Source organism: Triturus cristatus, chromosome 7 (assembly GCF_964204655.1).
Source record: "Triturus cristatus chromosome 7, aTriCri1.1, whole genome shotgun sequence".
Taxonomy (NCBI): Eukaryota; Metazoa; Chordata; class Amphibia; order Caudata; family Salamandridae; genus Triturus; species Triturus cristatus.
Genome location: NC_140590.1, coordinates 661,357,588 through 661,381,911, shown reverse-complemented (window position 1 = coordinate 661,381,911; position 24,324 = coordinate 661,357,588). Strand labels below are relative to the sequence as shown.

Below are 24,324 nucleotides of genomic sequence, written 5' to 3'. Positions count from 1 at the left end.
TGCAGGCAGGCTTAACTTAGAGACAATGGGTGATACATTCATGCAGCACTTCAATCAGTAATAAAGTGGAAACACAAGTAAGATCACACACCAATTTAGAAAATATAGAGCAAACCCGTAATGCATTATTTTCAACCAAAATAATAAAAATCCAATTAGTAGAACCGGATATATGCAATTTCAAAGTTTTAGGTAAATATAGTGCCTAGAAGCACAAGCACCAACTGTCATTATCTGGTTGCCCTGGACCAGGACAAAGATGCAAGTTCAGGCTGAATCGCCGTCAAGGAATCCAGCGATTAGGGGCTTCAAATGCGAAGTCCTGTGTTTAAATTGCGCCATGCATTGGCGATTCTGAAGAAGCTGCGTGGCTATGATGTAGAGTCCTGTGTCATCATAGAGTATGTCGTTAATGATGGGTTAGGGATGCGAAAGCCTTCATGGAGGATGTCTCTCACAATGACAGTTCAGAGGAGACTGAGGGCTGCGATGTGAGGTCCTGCATCAGGGACGCACCGCGCAACAGCGGTTTTCAAATTGGAGCTGCGAGTAGATGTGTTAGTCTACATTCGTTCAGCCCACAGGAATACTGCTGGGCTGGCAAAGCACCTTCAGGCTCACTTCTAAGGGTCGAAGACTGGTGTGGCACCACTTAGAGGAGCATGACTCACAGCAGACAGAGTCCAGGTGCTGGGTTCAAGGTGGTTGGAGTTTTTTCTGTCCCTGAGGCTCTGATCAGTAGGCCAGCCAACTAGTCCTTAGAGTCACTTTGGTGGTCCTGGGTTCAATATGAAGGCCCAGTCCTTTCACTCAGGCAGCAGGGCAACAGAGCAGCAGAGTAGCTGGACAGCACAGTGGAAGGCCATCTTACAGCAGAGCCATACAACAGTCTTTTTGAGTCTTCCACAGGTCCAGAGGTCTACTAAAGAGTTGGGCCTAAAGGTCCATTATTTATACATGTTGCCCACTTTGATGTAGAAGAATGTTTGGAATTTCTTGCCTCCATGCCCTGGCGGCAGCTTGTCTGGGGTCACAATAAACTGGTGTTAAACCCTTTCTGAGTGTTCTCAGGCAGCGCCTTTGTGATGTGCATGTGTGGAAGGTGACAGCTCCTCTCCCCTAATCAAGTTGGAGGTAGCCCATCTTGCCAGCCCCTATGGTCCTTTATCTCGCTGATTGGGTTCAATACATATAGATTAACTGCCAGCTACACCTAGTCATGTGACCCAGGATACAGGTTGCAGGCACCAAATGGCTGAGACAAGAAAATGCCAACTTTCTAAAATGCCATTTACAGAATTGTGGCTTAAAATCAGAATTTAGCATTAAAGAGGGTCTTAAATTACATTTCTGTAGACACCAAACTTGGCATTTCTACCTGTTCCCGATTGAAATTTATCACTTATTAAATGTAACAATTTAAACGAATGTTATCCTATGGGAGGGACAGGCCTTGCAGTAGTAGAATAAGGGTGTTTTACTAACAGACATGTAAAAGTTAAAAGTATATGTCCACCTTTTTTAATACACTGCATGCTGCCCTATGGGCTGTTTAGGGCCTACCGTAGGGGAGACTTATATGTACTAAAAAAGAAAATTTAGACCTGGCCAAAGGTTTATTTTACTGGGTCACAATGCCAATTTAAAACTGTACATGCAGGCTGCTTTGGCAGTCTTGAGACATGTTTAAAGTGCTACTAACGTGGGTGGCAGAATCAGTGCTGCAGGCCCAATATTAACAATTAATTTAATGGCCATGGGTACATATAGTACCCTTTTACTAGGAACGTACAAGTAAATTAGAAATGGCAATTGGGTGTAAGCCAATATTACCATGTTTATTGGAGAGAAAATGCGCACTTTAGCACTGGTTAGCTGTGCTAAAGGGCACAGAGTGCTAAGGCCAACAAAAACAATATCAGCAGAAATGGAGAAGCATTTGCAAGAGGTTTTGGGGAAGACCAGCCTAAGGCTGACAGGTCAAGCACCTTACATATATTTTTGCCCCAGATGACGTCAGTTCAAAAAATAAATTGTCTAGAACCCTGAAAAAGATTTGGTGGAGCTACAATAGTAGGCTTGTGAAGCATTATAGTAGGTGGGGCAGTGTTACCATATTGGCCAACTCAATACAGACCATCACAGCAATGTGTTCCAGAACTCTATACAAACACTCAGTTGTTGCATATCCGTGTGTTAGAAATTGGGTTTCTGGTTGGCAGAGGTATGAACTCAGTCCATGCAGGAACCACAAACCTAGTCAGGGTAAGTCAGAAGCACCCTTTAAATTAACCTGTGTTCACCCTATGGTGGCTTGGCACATAGCAGTCAGGCTTAACTTAAGACTAGAGGCATTGTTTGAAGTATCAGTGCAACACATCAAACTGTACCAAAATTAAAACACCACAAAAAGACTCCACACTAGTTTAGAAAAATGGATTATTTTATAAATAAAAAAAGAACAAAACAATAAAAAATCCAGAAGTGAAGATATTCATTTTTAAAGAATAACGGTAAAAAATAGCGCTTAGAAGCAATTAGCACCTTTTGGGGTATCTGGTCATGCTGGACCAGGACAAACTCAAGAGTTCAGGCCAACTGTGATGGAGTGCAGGCCAGAAACACGACCCACACAGGGCCCGCCGAGAAAAAGTACCCTAATCCTGGTTGCAACAAGAGATGCCGGGTGCAGCCGAGCAATGCGTCAGTGTCGATCCCCCAGTCGAGGTGATGCATCAATTTTGTCCACGAAGCGATGGCAATGTGTCAGTTCCAAAGAAGCAGCACTGAATTTGAGGTGTGTTGGTTCTGGAGCCCTATGCGCAGGGTTTCTTCACGCAGTCGAGGGGATAGGGCGATCATCTCCCTGAAGGCAGCAATGCAGTGATTCCAATACGGCTGTTCCACTGACGATGTGCTGGTTCTGAATAAGAAGTGTAAAGTAAAAAGATTTTTTTCCTTTTTGGATAAGATACAAAGAGCGTCGATTATATCAGAGCAAGATATTTATTTGCATCAAAAAATATTTTTTATAAACATCCGATCAATATAAAATATACATTTCATTGACGCAATACATATGTGTTAAATTCAGCAGGGGCATACAAACTTTTTTGATATAAGGAAGTGAACCCTTAGTCAATGTTGCCCATGAGGGATCTGAATTAACTGTGATATGACAAAATATATTGTCTTTTATTCTCCTTTTTTCCTTTAGTACTGATCGTCAAAATGTTTTTAAATTTCGTCGCTTTTTACAATAATGAAATGTATATTTTATATTGATCGGATGTTTATAAAAAATATTTTTTGATGCAAATAAATATCTTGCTCTGATATAATCGACGCTCTTTGTATTTAAGTGTTCCATCTATAGGAGTGAGTTGTGTAAACCCGACATTGGGAGTTTTGATTGAATAGAGTGCTTGAATGAGTTGAAAAGTATCTTATCCAAAAAGGAAAAAAATCTTTTTTACTTTACAGTTATTTGGTGCTCTATTTCCTTTTTGTGAATATTGAGCCCCTCTCTTACCTTGTTTAAATCTGAATAAGAAGTGCCGGATTTTTACACACATAGGTGAAGAAGCACTGGTTCCTATGAAGATGTGTGTATTCCTGCAGTTGCAGCACTTTATACTCACCTCCAAGGGCCCTGGACTGGGTTGTCACCACTTGGCAAAACAAGGCTTGCAGCAAGCAAAGTCCAGGTGTTGTTTGAAGATGGAAGTGAAATCTTTGATATGAGTAGGCAAGCCAAAAAGCCCTTTGAGAAACTTATGTTCTGTAATGTAGAGCTGCAGGTCCAGTCCTTCTCGCTCTTGGCAAGATGCAGCAGGTCAACACAACAAAGCTGTTCAACAAAGTGGCAGTCCCTCCAGAAGCACAGCAGTCCTTCTTTCTAGTACAATGTCCTCAGTTCCAGAAGTGTTCTGACTTGGTGCTGTCAGAGGTCCAGTACTTATATCCAGTTAGGCTTTTGAAGTAGGGAGACTTCAAAGAGATGCCTTTGAAGTGTACAATACCTTGCCTTTCCTGCCCTGGCTTCAGACTCACTACAGAGAGGTATACAATCCTTTGTGTGGAGACAGGACACAGCCCTTTCAGGTATGTCAGCTCCTCCCTCCCATCCTGCTCAGGATGACCCATTAACATGCAGATTACCACTCAATCACACATACCCTTCCTTTGTGTGTGGCTGTCTTGAGGTAAAGCCGGGTGTTACACATCCCAGATGTTTATTCCAGACAGAGACAGGCAGAGGGCACCAATTATTACAGTAAGAAAATGTCAACTTTTCTAAAAGTGGCATTTTCAGAATAGCAAATTAAAAATCAACTTCTTCATAAATTCTGTTTTTAAATTGTGATTCCAGAGACAACATATGTGGGGTCCTATGCCTTACCAACTGGAAATTACACTCATAAATTGTAATAAGACAACCTAAGGTTATCATATGGGAGAGATGGGCCTTGCAGTAGTGAAAAACGAATATTAGAGTATTTTACTACCAAGACATGTAAAACTGAAAACCACATGTCATACTTTGGAACTACACTGCACCCTGCCCGTGGGCTGTCCAGGGCCAACATTAGGAGTGACCTATATGTCATAAATAGGAAAGTTTGGAGCTGGCAAGTAGGTTCACTTGCCAGGGTGATATGGCAGTTTAAAACTCAACACACAGCCTCTGCAGTGGCAGGACTGAGACATGTTTAAAATGCTGCTAAATACTGTGGTACAGTTAGTGCTACAGGCCCACTAGAAGCATTTTAATTCTAGGCCCCTGGCACATGTAGTGCACTTTACTAGGGATTTATAAAAAAAATGAAAAATGCCAGTTGTGTGAATATCCCAGTCTTACCATGTTTTCCGTAAAGAGGACATGCACTTTAGCACTGGTTATGAGTGGCAAAGTGCTCAGATTTCTAAAGCCAGTAAAAACAAAGTCAGCAAAACTGCCAAAAAAAAACAGGTCAGAAGGCAAAAGGTTAGGGGACACCACACCAAGGATGCCAGGTCTAACACCGTGTCTAAGTTCCAGTTTAAGGTCATCATACGAATGATAAATGTGCACTCCAAGGTATTAAAATAAGTGTGGTTCTTATGACACCTCATTGTATATATACTTGTTGAGGGATATTACCCATGTGCAAGGCTCAGGGGAAACATAACCCTTCCTCTAGTTGGCTTTGAGCCCCAACATGAACCAGAATTCGTCCAGGTTATGAATGTGTGTGGCAACCAACTGATGGGTCTTCAGGCGATTTTTGGTGTGTCACAAAAGTTCAAGCAAGATGCATTAAAATTCTGTATTTATCTGGTCACATTTTCTGCTTCAAGGACAGTGGTCAAATGTCAGGCTATGTCTTCAAACAAATTGCTTAATTTTTAACATGTGGATTGGTGTTAACAAACTCCTCTCACTTTGGAGCCAGAGAAAGAAAAGAAAACTAAATGATGTGACAATCTTACTAGTGTACAAATGTGTGAAAGGAAAGGCTGCAGTATGTCAATTTTGTTGTAACACACAACAAATGTAAATACCCAATAATGACCTGTACTCATAAAGCAATTAGGAAAGCAAAAATTAACCACTTACTTTTGTAATTCTGAACTGTGATGGAAGTATGTTAATAGAATCATAACATATCAAGACACTTTAATTTGGGGTGCACAAATAATAGACATTCACTGACACCCAATTTTCAGAAATTATCGTTTGTGTGCAGCATCGTTTTATCAGTACAGGCGTATGTCTGTTCAAATTTAGAGGTCATTTAAGTGGAAAATGGGCTGTCTGTAAATGACAGTGCACTACAACATGATGCTTTAGTTATATTAAAATATCACCCAGCTAATGCCCACATCATGTCCATTAAATCGATTTGGGATATGAAAGATTGCCCCTCCAAAATTTGTGTTGTGGTTCTAAAAGGTTTGGGAACCACTGCTCTAAACAATAGGTGGTGATGTGCAAATAGCTTTGTGTGCCTTAAGATTTTGAGCAAGTGGGTTTGTCAGTTTAGAATGTTGCACTCTAGCTTGCAGCTTAAATACAAGAGTGAGATCCAACAAAGCATATTTGGCTTGATACTAAACAGTTCTAATTGCAATTTGCGACACCAGAGACATTTCTTGCCATGTACTAACGGCATTATTGGAGTTAGTACATTTTTTAAGACTCCTAAAAGGGGTTTGCGACTCCATACCGAATTGCAATTTACAATAGTGTTTTGTAGGAACACTTTCCAAATAGGGTTTCAGTATAAGATGTATCAATGTTTTACAACTGAAAATTGGTTGCAAACATTGAAAAACTACCAACTCCGGGGTGGTAAGCCATTCTCAAAATAGAAGACATCCAAGTGGGTCCCTGTTAGAAATGGTTTCTCTAGTTGGCAGAGGTATACACGTTGTCCAGGTAGGGATGGGCACTCTAGTAAGAGTAAGCCAGATACATACTAAAAGATAACCCGTGCTCATGCTCTGGTAGTTTGGCACTGTCAGAATACGCACAGCCAGATAACATGCTGGAGCTGAAGATTGTTCCTTATTCCCTGCCACTACTACAAGTAGCCAGTTAATAAGACTAGAGAGGAGGAAAGGGTAATGGGAATACAAGAGAGTCTGCTTCTGGATGGTGCGCTACTTCATCCCACAACAACTTTTAACTGGTAACCCCTTTCTCTTCTTTAGGAGCGAACGTGAGAATATCTTGCAGCGCCTGTCACAAAAAGACAAGAAACGTGCAATCTGCTTTACACTAATGCCTTTTATTCCTTACCTCTAATTCCCACTTCTTACTGTACTGCCATGTGTGTTTATGTTGACCTTTTATTCACAGACTCTCTCTGTAGATTTGATATGATTCTATTAACGTTCTGATGATATGCCAAGGGCAATAAATTAGGAAAGTAAGGATACACTTTCTCTTTCTTAAACTTCTTGTGTTTTCATTCTTTCTTTGTGAGTCTTTATATTTCAATATCTTTTTTATATTAACTACTGGCGGTTGCTAGTAGGTAGTTATAGTTAGGACCTTCTTTCCATTCAAAAAGCGTTTTTTCTTTTGCAAATACCTTGGGCGTCCTTTGACGAAGCTTTGCAAAATCTTCAAAAATAATGGCCTGCTCAGGTCAGCTCCTGTCTTGGAAGTTTCAGGGTGATTTGTCAAGTGAGGGCCAAGAAAAAAGGAGGGTCCCAAAATGCATTTTCTCCATGTTAATTTCCATAGGAAACTTTTGTCGCACCTACAGCCCAAACTGCTGAACGGAATTACACCAAATTTGGCAGAAAGGCAGCTCTTGGTGCAGAGTGCACTCTTTTTGTTAAATGGTGTAAATCTGTTCAGTCATTCCTAAGAAATGTATATATTTAGAAATATTATTATCTGGTGACTGCGGTGGATTTGTGAACCCTCGTGAGCAGCAGCTTGACTCTGATTGGCTGCCAACACTTCAAACCAGAAAGTGTTAGCAGCAAAAAAGGTCAAAAAACATCAAAAGGGGGCAGGGTAGAAACACCCTGACCCCCTAGGCTTGCTCAGGGGGTCCCACAGGGACCCGAGGGCCCAACAAAACTTTTTTCTAAATATTTTTAGTGGGATTCACATAGGATCCGCGAATCCCACTGAAAATAAAAAAAAGAAGCGCTCTCTCCCATGTTTCTTTAATTTAGCCTCCGGGTGAGTCAGGTCCCGTGGGCAATACCACCTCCCCGGTGCTTTGTTTATAATATGCGGGGGCTTGAGGCCCCTCCCTGCAACCCCGGGGGCTGCCACCTCCCTGGGGCTTTCTTTTAATTAAAATGCATGGGGGACTCCTGCCCACCCCCAAGCTGCCCTGGGGACCATTACCTCCCCAGGGCTTTCATCTTTCAATGCGGGTGGGCCTTGCGCCCCCTGCAGCCTTGGGAACCGCCACCTCCCCGGGGCTTTCATTTAATTAAAATGCATGGGGGGCTCCTGCCTGCCCCCACTTAGCCCTGGGGACCACTACCTCCCCAGGGCTTTAATATTTAAATGCGGGGGCCTCGCGCCCCCTGCAGCCCCACAGCCCCGGAAACAACCAACTCCCAAGGCATACATTATGGAAAAATGGGGGTCCGTTGCTGACCCTGGGGACCACCACCACCCTGGGACTTTAAATCTGATGGAGGGGGGCTGCGTGCCCCCCTACTGGAGCCCTCAATGTCCCTGGGGACTGCCAGGGCTGGCTACAGCAATGTCCCGGGGTGCATACCCCAGGGACATTGCAGTTTGCTATAGCAGGGCCGGGGCACGGCTCCCAGCCTGCCATAGTAAACTTCAGCTTCGCTTCATGGGCAGGGACCGCAGGGGCATTGGGGCTCCCCCGCGGTCCCCAACATTATGGCCATGACCCACGGGATGGGGTCCCGAGGCCAAAAATGAACTGGGAGGGGGCCACTCAGCCCACCTCCCTATTTTAATTATTATTATTATTATTTTTAAACATAAGTCTTGGCCCGGGGGATGGGTGCCCAGGGCCAAACTTGGCCCCCTCCCAATTTAAAAAAAAAATAAAGGCAGGGCAGGCCCTGGGAGATTAGGTCCCCGGGGCTAAAAGTGGTACAGGGAAGGGGGGGCATGCGGCTCCCTTCCATAAAAAAGGGTTTTAGCCGGGCCCTGGGGGATAGGGTCCCCAGGGCTGTAATCAGCCTGGGGAGGGGGGGTCGCGGGCCCCCTCCCATTTCACAATTTCTTTTTTTATGGCTTAGGCCCCGGGGGATGGAGCACTGGGGCCCAAAAGGGTCAAGTGAAGGGGGGGCCACACAGCCCCCTTCCTAAAATAAAAAAAAAGAAACCTGCAACTCGCCGGAGCCCCCGCTTCCTCCCTGCACCACTCTGCAAATGCACCTCCTGGCGTGTTCTGTGTTGGGGGATTAAGTCTATACACACATAACAGAATAGGGGGTCTGATAGTAGACAGCACAAGGATAAAGAAAGGGAATAGAGTGTGTGAAATCAAACCCATACGTTGTCAGAGCAGAGCACGGAAAACCATCAAACTGACTCAACCAATGAGACCAATATTGAGAGCAAAGTCACCTCTCATAATCAGTTTATATCACATGGTCTCCAACTAGAGCAGAGGTATGCCTCTTGATCATAGAGACTGCCTCATTAGTTCAAGGCTCTATTGCTCCCTTGGGTTGATAAAGAAAAGTCCAGAAGGCACGTGACAAACTGTGACCACCAGACAAAGTGGAAGTGCAGTGCAAAAAGGAAGATGTGAATTTTAAAAAGAGATTGTGTGAAGAGTACGATGTAATTCAACTCACTCCACACATCTCAATTAAAAAGGTGTGTAACAAAAATACCAAGCAGTGCTGGCTAGTCACTGTTAGGTAAGGGTCGACATGTTTCAGCCCACGGCTTTCTTCAGGACCTATATAAATTTATGCTACTGCATTCAGTTGATGGAATTCAAATCGTGCATGTGAAAAAATGTGAAACTTAACATAACAAAGGAAGTAGTAATAAATACAACCTCATGTTGTCCTAATCCTCTATATCACAGGGTGCTAGCATCACCCAGCGTGATCAGGGATTTCACCTCACCTACCCTGGAACCTGGCTCAGGTTAAGGAGGCCCCGCTCTGTCCGTCGTTGCCCCAAGCTTTCCTAAGCAGGGTGGGATTAAGTCCCCTTCATTCCTAAGGGCCCTTAGGAGCCAACTACCCCACCAGGTGCCTCCAGTAAGCCCCACACAGTGGGATTGCTAAGAGGTGGTCCGAGGCCACGCCCCATTTTACAACACTCTGCAAACGCGCTTCTTGGCACGCTGCCGGTGGGGCGATGAGGTCACCTTGTGTTCTGAGGATTTCAGGACTAAAGTGGACTTCATCCCCCAAGCAGCAGTGCCCCAGGAGGCACGTATGCAGAGTGGTGTAAAAAGGGTGAGTGGCCTCTAACCACTCTCAGCAAATCCAGCTGTGTGGGGCTTACTGGAGGTACCAAGAGGGCTAGTTGGCCCCCAGGGACCCTCAGGAGGCACAGGGACTTCATCCCCCAACCAAAAGCGCACCAGGAAGCGCATTTGCAGAGTGGTAGAGAAAGGAGGCGTGGCCTGGGTCCACCTCTTAGCAATCCCACCGTGTGGGGTTTACTGGAGGTAATAGGTAGGCTAGTTGGCCCCTAAGGACCCCCAGCAGTGAAGGGGACTTCAATCCCAATCCAAGAGCACGCCATGGAACGCGTTTGCAGAGTGGTGGGGAAAGGGGGCATGGCCTGCTATGAGAACTTAGCAATCCTGCTGTGTGGGACTTACTGTAGGTAATAGGAGGGGTAGTTGGCCCCCAAGGACAGAGGTCTACCTTGCTAAGAGGTCTTCAGAGGCCACCCCCCTTTCTCCACCACTCTGCAAACATGCCTTCTGGCACACTACTGGTTGGGTGATGAAGTCCACTTTACTCCTGAGTGACTTTGGGGGCCAATAAGCCCTCCTGGTACCTCCTGTAAGTCCAATGGAGTGGAATTCCTGAGCGCTGGTCGGAGGCCCGGCCCCCTTTCTCCACCACTCTGCAAATGCGACTACAAGTTAAAGAAGCATTTGCTATGTAATATGTTTTGCATTTGCAAGAGTTAGAGCTATTGGTGTTGTAAATGTAAAAGTTTTTTACTAATGTTTTTTGTAGGGAAGTGGATATACGTTCTGTGTAGTGGGATTATGTGGTATGTTGTGCAGTGAAATTATGTGGATAGAAAGTATGTGGTATTAAGTGAATAGGAATTATGTGGAGTGGGATTATGTTTTTTTTTTAAATTTATTTTTATAGTTTTATAGAGCGCGAACCAGACCCATGAGGGTATCAGAGCGCTTTACAGGATTGAAGGGGGGGGGAATAAAACATAAGGATGGGAGGGAGCACATTGGGAGAGAAAGGGATACAGGAGCAGCACGCAGTTTAAAGTCCAAGCTACATGAGGGAGAGAAATTGAAGCATGCAGAATAAAAATAAAAAGGTTTCCAATCCACGAGGTGCACCATAGCTGAGGTTGACGCTACATTTGGGCTAAAAAAATGAGAGCAGGTAGTTATAAGGTACAAGAGGCAAATCTATGAGGTGATTGTAAAGAGTTCGCTCGATGAGGTATTTTTCCATTAAGAAAGTTTTGGTCTCCTTCTTAAAGTGTGCCAAGGACGGGAGTCTTCTAATGGAGGGTGGGAGAGAGTTCCAGATTCTTGGAGCGGCTCCAGAGAAGGCTTGATTGTAGGTTTTTTTCTTCCGGAAGTGTGCTGGCTGCAACAGCAGGTTTTTGGCAGATCGGGAATTTCTGGCCTGTCCGGATATCACGAGTTTTTGTGCAAGAAATGTTGGTGAGTTCGCGTACAGAGCTTTGGGAGTTATGTAAGCCAGTTTAAATTGTATTCTGGCCTCCAGGGGAAGCCAGTTCAGAGCTTTGAGGTGGGGAGGGATGTGGTCCCATTTTTTTGAGCCTGTTATGAGTCTGGCAGCGGTGTTGAGGCAGGCTTTCAGTGGGGCCAGAGAGTTCTTGGGTAGCCCTGCGAGAGTAGAGCATCCATATTCAAGTCTGGAGATGACTAGGGCCTGGGTTGCCATTTTAAGGTCGGACCTATCGAGGAAGGGTTTTAGGTTTCTTAGGTAGCTCAGGTGGAATCTAGCCGTTTTGGCCATCGCGTTTATATGGCTATGCATATTCAAGCTGCCGTCAAGGGTTATTCCCAGGGATTTTGCCGAGTCAACAATGGTAGGAGGGCAGTTTAGTGCTGTGATTGTCTTGATCCATTCCTGGATGTCTGGATTTGGTTTGGGTGGGGTGATCAGAAGGAATTCGGTTTTGTTTGCGTTGAGTTTAAGCTGGTTGGCAGTGAGCCAGTGGACTGTTAGCTTCAGTGCCTTGTTTAGGGAGGAAATGTCCTGAGGGGAAGAGATTTTTATGTAGACCTGTGTGTCGTCGGCGTACATAAGGTAGGAGATGTTGGCGGCACGAAGGACCTCGGTGAGAGGTTCAAGATAAAGGTTGAAAAGGGTAGGGGAGAGGGTTGATCCTTGGGGGACTACCACAGAAACTGGAGAGGGGGCGGATAGATCACCATTGATGAGGACTCTTTGTGAGCGGTTTTGGAGGAAGGATCTAAACCATTCAAGGACGGTGCCCTCCAACCCCATCCTGAATTTGAGGCGTTCAAGGAGAATTTTGTGGTTCACTGTATCAAAGGCGGAGGAAAGGTCTAGAAGGATTAGGAGACAGGTTTTGCCTAGGTCTAGGGCTTGGAAAGCATCATCAACAATGTGGAGGAGGGTGGTTTCTGTGCTGTGTCCCGGTCTGAAGCCTGATTGAAAGTCATCCAGCAGGTGAAAGTTGTTGATGTGAAGGCTTAGCTGCTGTTGCACACATTTTTCCAGAACTTTGGCAAGGAGTGGGATGTTGGAAATGGGTCTATAGTTCTCGGCGGAGGCAGGGTCCAGCGTAGGTTTTTTTAGGATGGGGACAATCTGGCCCGCCTTGAGCGAGTCAGGAATTGAGCCCTGTGGGAGGGAGGCGTTGATTATTGAGGTCCAGGAAGGGATGATGGCCTTGGAGGCAGCAGCTAGGCAGTTAGAGGGGAGAGGATCATTAAAGTGATTGTTTGGTTTTAGGGAGGCAAGAATTTTCGAGCTAGATTGATCGTCATATAGATTAAAGTTGGACCAGTGTGCTAGGTTTTTGGGTGAGGTTTGGGAGGACAACAGGGAGAGAAGAGGTGGAGCTGGCTGATTTTGATTTTGGTGGTGGGTTGCAGATTTAAGCTCATTTCTTAGGGCCGAGATTTTGTCACAGAAGAAGGAAGAGAATTCCTCACTTGATATTAAGGGCCCGATTCACAGAACTAACTTAAGACAAAATCCTAAACTTACTACTTTTGGTATTCACAGAAGTTAGGATTTTGTCTTAAGTTTGTCTTAAGACAAACTTAAGACAGATTAAGACAGGCTTAAGACAGACTTAAGACAGACTTAAGACAGACTTAAGACAGACTTAAGTTAGGATTTTGTCTTAAGTTTGTCTTAAGTCTGTCTTAAGTCTGTCTTAAGTCTGTCTTAAGTTTGTCTTAAGTCTGTCTTAAGTCTGTCTTAAGTCTGTCTTAAGTCTGTCTGAAGTCTGTCTTAAGTCTGTCTTAAGTCTGTCTTAAGTTTGTCTTAAGACAAACTTAAGACAAAATCCTAACTTCTGTGAATACCAAAAGTAGTAAGTTTAGGATTTTGTCTTAAGTTAGTTCTGTGAATCGGCCCCTAAGGGTTTCGGTGTTTCTTTGGCAGATTTCACTAGTTTGTTGGATTGGTGTTTGACCAAGTCGAACAGCTTGCGAGGACGATTATTCACATTTTCCAGTTCAGTTCTGAAGAATTATTTTTTTGTGTTGAGTATTTTCTTATTGTAGGCATTTCTGGCCTGGCGAAGGAGTTTTAGATGTGCTGCAGATGGGTGTTTTTTCCAGATTTGTTCAGACTGTCGCAGGGATCTCCTCTCCTTGTTGAGGGATCCACTGAACCAGGGATTTCTGTCTTTGATCTGCGTTCTTTTTAGTTTTAGCAGTGCCAGGTCATCAAGAATGTCGGATATGGTGGAGGAGTAGTGGTCCGCTAGGTTTGCGACCGCTGTGCACTGTGGAGGGGGGGGGGGGTCAGACTCACAACGAGCTGCCAATTTCTCGTGGTCGAGGTTCTTGGTGTCCCTGACCCATCGTTTGGGAATCACAGGTTGGGGGGCCCATGATTTGCGAGTGCTGGGCAGGAGGAAGGTGATGGCATAGTGATCAGACCGCTCACAAGGATCAATGGAGATAAGTTTGACTACTGATTTCTTAGGAATGATCCAGTCGAGGGTGGCCCCTTTCACGTGAGTGGGGAGGGAGCAGGCTTGGGTAAGGGCTAGATCGGCCAAGAGGACTCTGATTGCATTGACCTGAGGATCTTTAGGATCGTTCCAATGCAAGTTAAAGTCACCAAGAAAAATGTCGTTAGAGCTTGGGGACACCTTAGCAGTGATGATTTCCATGAGGAGGTCCGTAAAGCTGTCATTTTTGCTGGGGGGGTGGTAAAAGATGTGCAGTTTGCACAGCAGTGAGGTGTTGTTGGAGATGGCGAGTGTGAGATATTCGCAAGAGTCTGTGGGGTCCACCGGCAGTTCCGTAACAAGGAGGTTGGAGCGGTAGATACAGGCAATGCCGCCCCCCTTTTTCTTTGAGGGCCTGTCCAACCTTACGATGCTATAGTTGGGCGGGACTAAGAGGTCAAGGTAGGGTGATGAGGAATCCTTGAGCCAAGATTCAGTCAGGATCGCAAGGTCCAATTTATGTTTCATGATGAGGTCGGCGACATGGGATGCATGCTTTACAGCTGGCCGGCAGTTTATTAGGAGGCCGGCTAGGGAGGGGTAGAAGTGGGTGTCGACAGTAGAGGCAGAGGTGGGAACTTTAGCTAGGCTGATATTGACCACCCCTCAGACGCGGTGGGTAGCAGCTCTGTTAGGGTTGGTTGCAACCGTGCAGAAAGGGTGTTCTCCTTCCGGATCTAAAGGGCATGGGGCTATGAGGGCAGAGTCGTATCTACGTAGGAGGTCAACTACTTCTTCCTCCGTGAGTTCTGAGGGATTGATCATGCCAGGGGAGGGTTTGTAGGTGAAGAGGAGAGCAAGAATTTCCTCCTCAGAGAGGAGGCAGGGTTGCTTGCGAGGGCGCAGGTGTCTCTGGGATAGAGGTAGAGGGTGAAGGAGGGGCTTCGTGAAGGGGATGTGAGTCACAGTCTGTGAGAGCCATAGTTTGGAGAAGGAGAGTTCAGTGATGTGAAGGAGGTGCTTTAGGTCCAAAATCGATTTGTGAATGCTCAGTGTTAACTCTGAGGATCTGCGGTGGAGAATATCAATATCATAAAGAGAGGTGAGTTCTGGTAGGCCTGAGGCCCGTTGCCAGGGCACGGTTCTGATGGTATGTTCAGGTAACCTAGCGGTGTGATCAGGCGGGCTGAGGGCTGATGGCAGGTGAGCTATAGGGAAAGACTGAGCCGTTCTGACGGTATGTTCAGGTAGCCTCGAGGTGGGTTTAGGTGGGCTGAGGGCTGGAAGCCGGTGTGCTAATGGGATAGAGTGAGGGGGGTTAGGTTGATCCGTGTCCCTATGTGAAGGGGGGTCTTGTGGGCAAGGGGCCAAGCGGGTGGGAGCAATTTTGTCAGATTGAAAATGCAACCTGGCGGAGGGGTTAACTCAACCAGGGTTCTTGGCCAAATGAGGTGTTTCCAAATCAGTATTGTGATCCCTAACGGTGGTTACAGGGGGCCGGTGGCCGGAGGTTAAGGGTTTGGGGATGCTTCTGGTGAATGCTGGAGGTGTGATGGTGGGGCTGGGTAGACAAGAAGGGAGGATCCTAGGGGGAGCTTCGGTGTTCGATGGAGAGGGGATTCCTGGGAGGGCTGGGTGTGGTGGTAATGGGGCATAGTGGATGGCAGGCATGGGTGACAAGGAGGCAGGGCCGGGTCCCCCCAAGGCATGGTCACTGGCAGGGCCGGGTCCCCCCAAGGCAGGGTCATTGGCAGGAGTGGTTGGTGAGATGCAGGGTATACTAGGAGGAGTGGGTGCAGGGAGGAGTGGCCGGAGTGGGGACTGAGCTGAGTTGTGAATATGTTTTTTAAGGAGGGTGAAGAGGTCTGCAAATTTGATGAGGTTTTTGGGAGGCCCTTGAATCAGGATGGTGCCGCTGTTGTATAAGGTGATGGTAAGGTCTGCACGCAGATTTGCAGAAGGAGTGATTGTGAGTTTTTTTCCGTGAGGGATGTCCCTTGTTTCTTGAACTTTGAGGAGGCTTGAGAAGGCATTGCACCAGAGGGACGTTTTCCTGGAATGGAAGATGAGGTCGTTGATGACAGTGCCTTGGTTTACGCAGAGACGATGGTCAGATATCAGCGTTTCAGGATGATTTTTCAGGATGGAGTGTTTAAGGGTTTTGGAGGCAGATTTGGAGAGATTAGGGGGGCAGATCACGGTGTAATAGTTGGCTCCCGTGGAGGACAGGCACAGTTCAGCCATGCTGGGGGGATATAAAAAGTTTCAGCCCCGGTGGTCAGTTTGCGAGGAGGTATGAGCTTGTAATTCTGTTCTAGATTCAAGGTATGCTGCTGAAGGAGCTCCCTCGTCCATATACATACACACACACATATGTATTTATAAACAAACAGATACATATATATATATATATATATATATATATATATATATATATATATATATATATATATATTTATTTTATGCAGTAAGTTTAGGAGGTTGGGGTATAAACACCAATGTCTCGATGTCTAGATGACTACAGTGGAAGTCCTCTCTCTGTTGTTGTTGTGGGAGGCTTCTTGTTGTGGGTGGGATTTTGCTTTGTCCCCTGTCTGTTTCTGTGGAAATGGAGAATAATTATGTGGTATGGTAGTCTGTGTTGTGGAGTTGTAACTTTAGGTTTAGTCTTCCTCGTTTCCATAGAAGCTAACTATAAACTCAATGAGACAAAAAAAAAGGAACAACTGAGGAGCACTTCTGGACCCAGTCAGAGGTATTAGCAGGGCCACTGGAAATGTGCGAGTGTTCGGCTGCACCAAATGTCACCTAATTATACATTTTACACATTTGCCAAATATTCCATCATCTGCTTCCTAATCTACAGATTTAAACAAAAAAAGCCTTGTTTCTAGCTCAAATGGCTCAAATGTTTCCAAAAATACAGCTTCACGTGTTACAGCGTGGTGGAAGGCCCATGCAGAGCTGGAATGGTCATATGTTACTTATTGCTAAATGTGGGTGTTAAATTGGTACTTATGGTCCACAAACCTCTCTTCTTTCTGTCCCTCTCTTGCCTCTTTCTGCATTTCTCTTGCATCTTTCTGCACTTTTCTTCCTCTTTTTGCACCTCACTGTCTTCTTTCTGAAACTCACTTTCTTCTTTCTGTACCCCTCATCCCTCTTTCTACACCTCTCTTGTCTCTCTCTGCACACCTGTTCCCTCTTTCTGCACCCCTTTTGCCTGTTTCTGCAACTTTCGTGCCTCTTTCTGCACTTCTACTGCCTGTTATTGCACCTCTCTTGCTTCTTTCTGCACCCCTGTTGTCTCTTTCTGCACACCTGTTGTCTCTTTCTGCACGTATCTTTCTGCACTTCTCTTGCTTCTTTCTGCTCCCCTCTTGCCTATTTTTGCACCCCTTTTTCTCTTACTGCACCTCTCTTGCATATTTCTGCACCCCTGTTCCCTCTTTCTGTACCGTTGCTGCCTGTTTCTGTACCTCTCTTCCCTCTTTCTATACCTCTGTTGCTTCTTTCTGTTATTCTCTTGCTCTTTTTGCACCCATCGCGCCTCTTTCAGCACCTGTTGCTCCTTTCTGCATTTCTCTTCCTCCTTTCTGCACCCCTCCTGCCTCTTTCTGTACTTGTCTTGCCTCTTTGTGTACCTCTCCTTCCTTAATCTGCACCACTCTTGCCTCTTTTTGTACTTCTGTTGTTTCTTTCCATACCTCTGTTGCTTCTTTCAGCAATTCTCTAGCCTCTTTCTCCACTTCTCTTCCTTCTTTCTGTACCCCTCCTGCCTCTTTCTTTACCTTTCTTGCCTCTTTGTGCACCTTTCCTACCTCTTCCTACACCCGTCTTGCCTCTTTTTGCACTGATGTTGGCTCTTTCTGAACTGCTCTTGCTTCTTTCTGCACCTCATTTGCCTCTTTCTGCACTTCTCTTGCTCCTTTCTACACCCCTGTTGCTTCTTTCTGCACTTCTCTTGCTCTTTCTGCACCCATTGTGCCTCTTTCAGCACCTGTAGCTTCTTTCTGCCATTCTCTTCCTTCTTTCTGCATCCCGCCTGCCATCTTCGTGTACTTGTCTTGCCTCTTTTTCTACCAATCCTACCTTTTTCTGAACCCCTCTTACCTCTTTTTGCACCTCTGTTGATTCTATCTGCACTGCTCTTGCTTCTTTCTGCACCATACTTGCCTCTTTCTACACTTCTCTTCCTTCTTTCTATACCGCTCCTGTCTCTTGTTGTACATTTCTTGCCTCTTTGTGCACCTCCACAACCTCTTTTTGTACCCCTTTTACCTCTTTTTGCACCTCTTTTGCTTCTTTCTGTACTGCTCTTGCTTTTTCCTGCACCTCAATTGCCTCTCTCTGCACTTCTCTTGTTTATTCCTACACCTCTGTTGCTTCTTTCAGCAATTCTCTTGCCTCTTTCTGTACTTCTCTTGCTTGTTTCTGCACCTCACTTGCCTTTTTCTGCACCTCTGTTGCCTCTTTCTGCACCTCAGTTGCTTCTTTCTGCACCCCTCTTGCCTCTTTCCGTACCTCTCTTGCCTCTATTTGCACCCTTGTTCCCTCTTCCTGCCCCTTTCCTGCCTTTTTCTGCATCTCTGTTGTTTCTTTCTCTGTTGCTTCTTTCTGCATTTCTCTTGCCTCTTTCTGCAACCTTTGCGCCTCTTTCAGCACCTCAGTTGCTTCTTTCTGCACTTCTCTTCCTTCTTTCTTCATCCCTCCTGTCTCTTTCTGCACCTCTTTTGCAAATTTCTGCATCCCTCATACCTCTTTCTGCACCCCTCTTCCCTATTTCTCTAGCTACATACACTAGGGTACACTATGGGTTGGGGTACACCAGTGATTGGCATGACCTCTCCTGTAAGGCCCTAGTACATAATAGGGCAGGGAAATTAAAACTAACACTACGTCAGAGGTGCAGAAAAAAGCAAGAGCAGTGCAGAAAGAACCAACAGAGGTGCAGAAAGAGGCAAGAGAGGTGGAGAAATAGGGAACAGGGGTGCAGAAAAAGGCAAGAGCAGTGCAGAAAGAAGGAAGAGAAGTGCAGAAAGAAGCAATAGAGGTGGAGAAATAGGGAAGAGGGGTGCAGAAAGAGGTATGAGGGATGCAGAAACAGGCAGGAAAGGTGCAGAAAGAAGGAATATATATATTTTGGTTAGCAATATGACTCCTTTAAACAGCGCGCTCTGCCATCCGGTGCAGACATAAAGAAGGGCGGAATCCAGCACAGTAGTAAACTAGTAGAACAAATAAATGTTGCACTCCAAAGCTGTTCATTTTAGGGTTTTATTAACCACCACTACCACCAACGCGTTTCACCACAAGGGCTTGTTCACAGTTGGGGAAGTCTTTCTCCCATTGCATTTTATATAGTTTTCCACTTCTGCCCTCAATGAGGCATTGTGGGATATGTAGTTTACAATGTATGACATAATGTACAATTATTTACAAATATTTACAATGCATGCTTTCCATATTAATGATTAATCATTAGATGCATGAGATTGCCTTCTGTGATTTCAGCTTTGGTTTTTGCATAGGCTTATTACCAAGTTCCTATTTTAAATCTGCCTGTGGGTTTAAGATGACTTCATGTCTTTGTTGGCAATTTAGTGTCTCCCTAGACAAACATACAAGTAGTTCAATTATGTTGTCTACCACAGTGTTCACATGGACATCTTAAGGATATTAGGGGCCCTGGGCCAATCGTATTTTGGGGGGCCCCTGTTCGGAACAGTTTTGAATTTCTGATCCAGCTTCAGCTCTTTTATGCCCTCTTTGGCCAGGTCACAGACAGTGCACAGGCACAGTCAGCCAAATTATAAACGTGTTTACATCTAATAGGGATAGTGATGGGTGCTGTGAATAAAACACAGCAGCAACTCACTATTATTAATGCAAATAACCTGTGTGCCACCCTCCCATTTTTCATGTGCGAGGTCATGCTTTGCTCTAAAAGAAACGTTTTTTATGGATGTTGCAAGACTCTCACACATCATCCACATTTAAAATAAATTAAGGGAATAACGGTATTTGAAACAATATGTTTAAGAATTATTCAAGATCATCAGGGCTAGACTCTCTGCAGAACCTAGCTGGCTCTATCAGGGGCCCCCCTTAAAGATTGGGGCCCTGGGCCAGAGCCCACTTTGCCCATGCCTTACAACGTCTCTGAGTGTTCATGATGTTATGAGTCTTTCAAAGAGCTGGGAAGTCATAACAATGGAAAAATATATGGAATTAGACAGAGTGCCACAAGGCTTAAGAATATTTACCCTTCCGAACCATCCAGATACAAGACTTGAAATGCTTGAAGAACGGGGTAGGAACAATATGCATTATTTAAACAATATGATTTTAATCATAGTCAAATACACCAAACAAGGCATAGATGAGATTTTCAAAACCGTAAGCTGATTAGAGTCTCAAATACAATCTCTAAAAAAAGACAATGAAACATCAAAGTTAAGGAAAGAAATGAAAGAAAGATTAGACAAATATGAAAAAGAGGTTGAAGAAAGGAAACATCAGAAATTTATAAGAGATGAGAGGTATTACAAAGTGGGCACAATCCGGACATTAACAAAATGTTTTGATGTCTTAAAACAACAAATGAAGAACCAAATAGCCCCAGCAATGGAATCAGATAACACAGTAAGTGAATCAGACACGGATGCCAGTGAAGGAGAACAAAGCACCTCTAGAATTCCAAGACGTCTTTTTTAGAGGAGATGAAAAGTCTATATATAGACCAATGACCTGGTACAAACAGAGGCAGAGGGAGAGGACATGGAAGGGGAAGATCAGAGGCAAGATCAGCAAGCAAACCCGGAAACAGTAATGCATGAAAGGGAGTGGCCAAAAAAGACAAATACCCACTCCGAAACAGACAGAAGAAATGAATGACCATAACAATGAAAACTACATTGTAAATTTGCCAAAGTTAAAATTAAGTAAAGATCAGACAACCCTCCTTAACAAAGGACTAACCTTTTGCCCGGAACAACACCATGACACGGAAATTAAGATCGATATCTACAAATTTATACGTAAACTAAAACTGGCAAAGGTATTTGCCAAAAGAAACTACCAACCAAGAACACCAAAGAAACCCCTGCAATGATCATAATGATCGTACAAATTCCTGATGTGGTCACTTCATATGAATTGATGCATGATTTAGAAGAGAATCAAATAACCACTAGCCAAATTCTTGTTCAATTGGAAATTGACACCTGTGGACATTACAATATCAACCTGAGAGGCAAATCAAAGTTCTGTCCAAATTTACCTCCGGGTAACAGAATTGACACTTACCATGACTTGGTAATCTCAGATTTGGAGAAAATTAAAAAATGTCAAACCAAACAATAAAAAAAAATTAACAAAAGGCGAACGAAAAGCCCGAAAGGAATTAATGGAATGTGACTCAATTATGATAAAGCCAGCCAATAAAGGGGGAAACATTGTGAACATGGAAAGAACCCAATATAACAAAGAGGCAAAAAGACAGTTAAATGATAAAAGCAAATACACTAACCTAAAAAAGAATCCAATTAATGATCTAACAATCAGTTACAAACAAAAAATAATGACCTGGAGAGATAAGTAGGCGATTCACAATAGAGGTCTTGGATATGTAACCGCACTTATTTATATAACTGGAGATTAATATTGTGTGGTGCAAGCATCAAAAGAAACAAGACCTCATAGTTTCTTGTCTGTGAACAAATTCACATCAACAATATACAGAAAACTTTTGCTCAGCACACACTAGTAGTAATGAACAACTTCACAGGATTATTTTTTACGAATGTTCCTTTATTCTTTATTCTTGTTTTCTTCAAAGGGTAGCCAACGCGTTTCGTCCTCTTATAGGACTTCTTCAGGGCTCATCCAAAATTCTTTCAAGTACATAAGTGTATATGTTCCACAGGTACAATGAAAAAGAAGAGGCTTTTTCTGAGCACTTTTGAGGCTTCACAGAACCAGTTGTGTGGATATAAGAAATAACTCAGGTACTATTGTCGTTTTAGCGCAATAAGCTGTAGAAGGGTAGACATATGCCCTGAATTTCATTGAATAGATGCTGAGGTTGACATTGACCGACAAAACCTGAATGTGATAACAGTATACCGTACATGCAAATAGCGGGATTCTGGAGCCTAATATGTGCTCAGAATAAAACTGTCTTTCCCAGCACATTGCTCTAAAACGACAATAGTACCTGAGTTATTTCTTATATCAACACAACTGGTTCTGTGAAGCCTCAAAAGTGCTCAGATGAAGTCTCTTGTAAAAAAATCATTCTGTGAAGTTGTTCATTACTACTAGTGTGCGGATCAAACTTATTCTGTATACTGGAGAGATAAGTGCGTCATCAGCGATGATGAAGCCAGCTATTTAACCAATGACAGCCCAATAATTCCAACAATATATTTCCTTACCAAAATTCCCAAAACACTGATAAACCCACCATGCAGACCAATCATCTCAAGCTGTGGCTCACTTTATGAAAACCTATCAATATACATTGACAAGACATTGGCTCCTTTGGCAACGACTCTCAATACATATATAAAAGTTACTGGGGACTTCCTAAAACATCTGGCCAACATCACATGACACAAGGGACTGCTGTTGGTCCTGATTGATGTAATATCTTTACATACATCTATAAGTCCCGAAATAGGATTGAAAGCAATTAAATATTTCCTATCACAATGGAATATACAATATGTGGATCAATCAGAAACCATAATGGAGATGACAGAGCTCTGCTTAAGCAACAACATATTTTTGTTTGACAAACACATGTATCTACAAACCTGCGGAACCACCATGGGGGTTTAATTTTTCCTGAGCTATGCAAATCTCACCATGGAATGGTGGGCAAAGATGATAGCTTGGGGAGAAGGCAATGAACAATACATGGACTGGATCCACCTTTGGCTGAGGTTTATAGATGACCTATTTATAATATGGAATGGTAAGAACACGGAATTCCAGGAATATTTTTGCAAACTGAACAATAACGATGTGGGCCTATCGTTCACATGTAACACCAACAACAAGGAAATACAATTCCTGGAGCTCACGGTCTACATTGAGAACGATGAGATAAAAACAACCACATACAGGAAACCAACTGCTATGAATAGCATCCTACATGGAACTAGTTTTCACTAGCGCGCCTTACTGAAAAGTATCCCATATGGTGAGTTCCTGAGGATGCGAAGAATTTGCACTGATGATAATGTCTTCAAAGAAAAAGCCAGGGAAACATCAGACAATTTCAAACATAGAGGATATCGAAAACTTGACATTGAGAAGGGCAAAAGACAAACTGAAAACCTAACACAACTAGAAAAGCTGACAAACAAAAACAAAAGCGATGACGATAACAAGAAAGTAAGATTCATAATTTCATAAGAAAAATAATAAACAAATATTGGAACATAATAAGGAAAGACCCAGACATTGGCACAAGCTTGAGTGACAATGTAGAGATATCCTTCAGAAAAGCTCCATCACTAAAAGACAAACTAAAAAGAAGCCACTTCACAAGAGAACAAAAAGAGACTTGGCTATCAAACCGCCAGAAGGGATTTACTAAATGCAACAAATGCAAAGCTGTCAAGTTGGAAAAATATGAAACAATTGATGGACTTCCGCAAGAAACAATTCACAATAATGCACAGAATCACGTGCGGAACTACTTATGTGGTATACATGATAACATGTGACTTTGGTATACATGATAAAATGTGACTGTGGAAAACATTATATTGGAAGCACCATCTGCCCCCTGAGAAAAAGGATACTGCAACACATCAGGGCAGTATCCAATGGCGACACCAACTATGCCATGATGAAACACTTTGAATCTCACAAGAATTTTACTTGGAAAAACATGAGATATTATGGAATAGGTCACGTCCCAACCCATGACAGGGGAGGAGATAGAACACTACAACTGGGAAGACTGGAATCCAAACTAATCATCAAATTCAGAACAAAACAACCACATGGCCTCAATGAGGAAGAAGATCTCCATGTACACTTGTAAAGGACTAAAAAAGAAAAAAGTATGGGAAATTGTCATGTCAAACCATCTCCAAAAAAGGAAAATAATAAATACAACAAATAAGATTCAACTAGGGTATTAACCACGCCACTAAGGCGGAAATAACAAAGGCCAAAAATGCAATCAAGCCACTTAGGCTAGAATTGATTTACCAGCAAACTACCAAGACTGTGATAATATGACATCCTTGAACTACTCAAGTGGTGAATAGACGTGCAAAGGTCAAATCACAGAACACCGGAAGCAAAAACAAAGCCACTCAGGTGACAAGAAAGACTCATAATATCATGAACACTGTGGTAGACAACATCATTGAACTACTTGTATGTTTGTCTAGGGAGACACTAAATTTCCAACAAAGACAGGAAGTCATCTTAAACCCACAGGCAGATTTAAAATAAGAATCCGGTAATAAGTCTATGCAAAAACCAAAGCTGAAATCACA

The 24,324-nt window shown here is 43.8% G+C and overlaps 1 protein-coding gene across 3 annotated transcripts in view; it reads left to right on the top strand.

Moving 5' to 3' along the window:
- The window catches only part of LOC146810314 (ATP-binding cassette sub-family A member 10-like), a 1,546,030-nt gene that overhangs the window by 1,115,798 nt on the left and 405,908 nt on the right, over nucleotides 1-24,324 (top strand). The window lies entirely within an intron of this gene.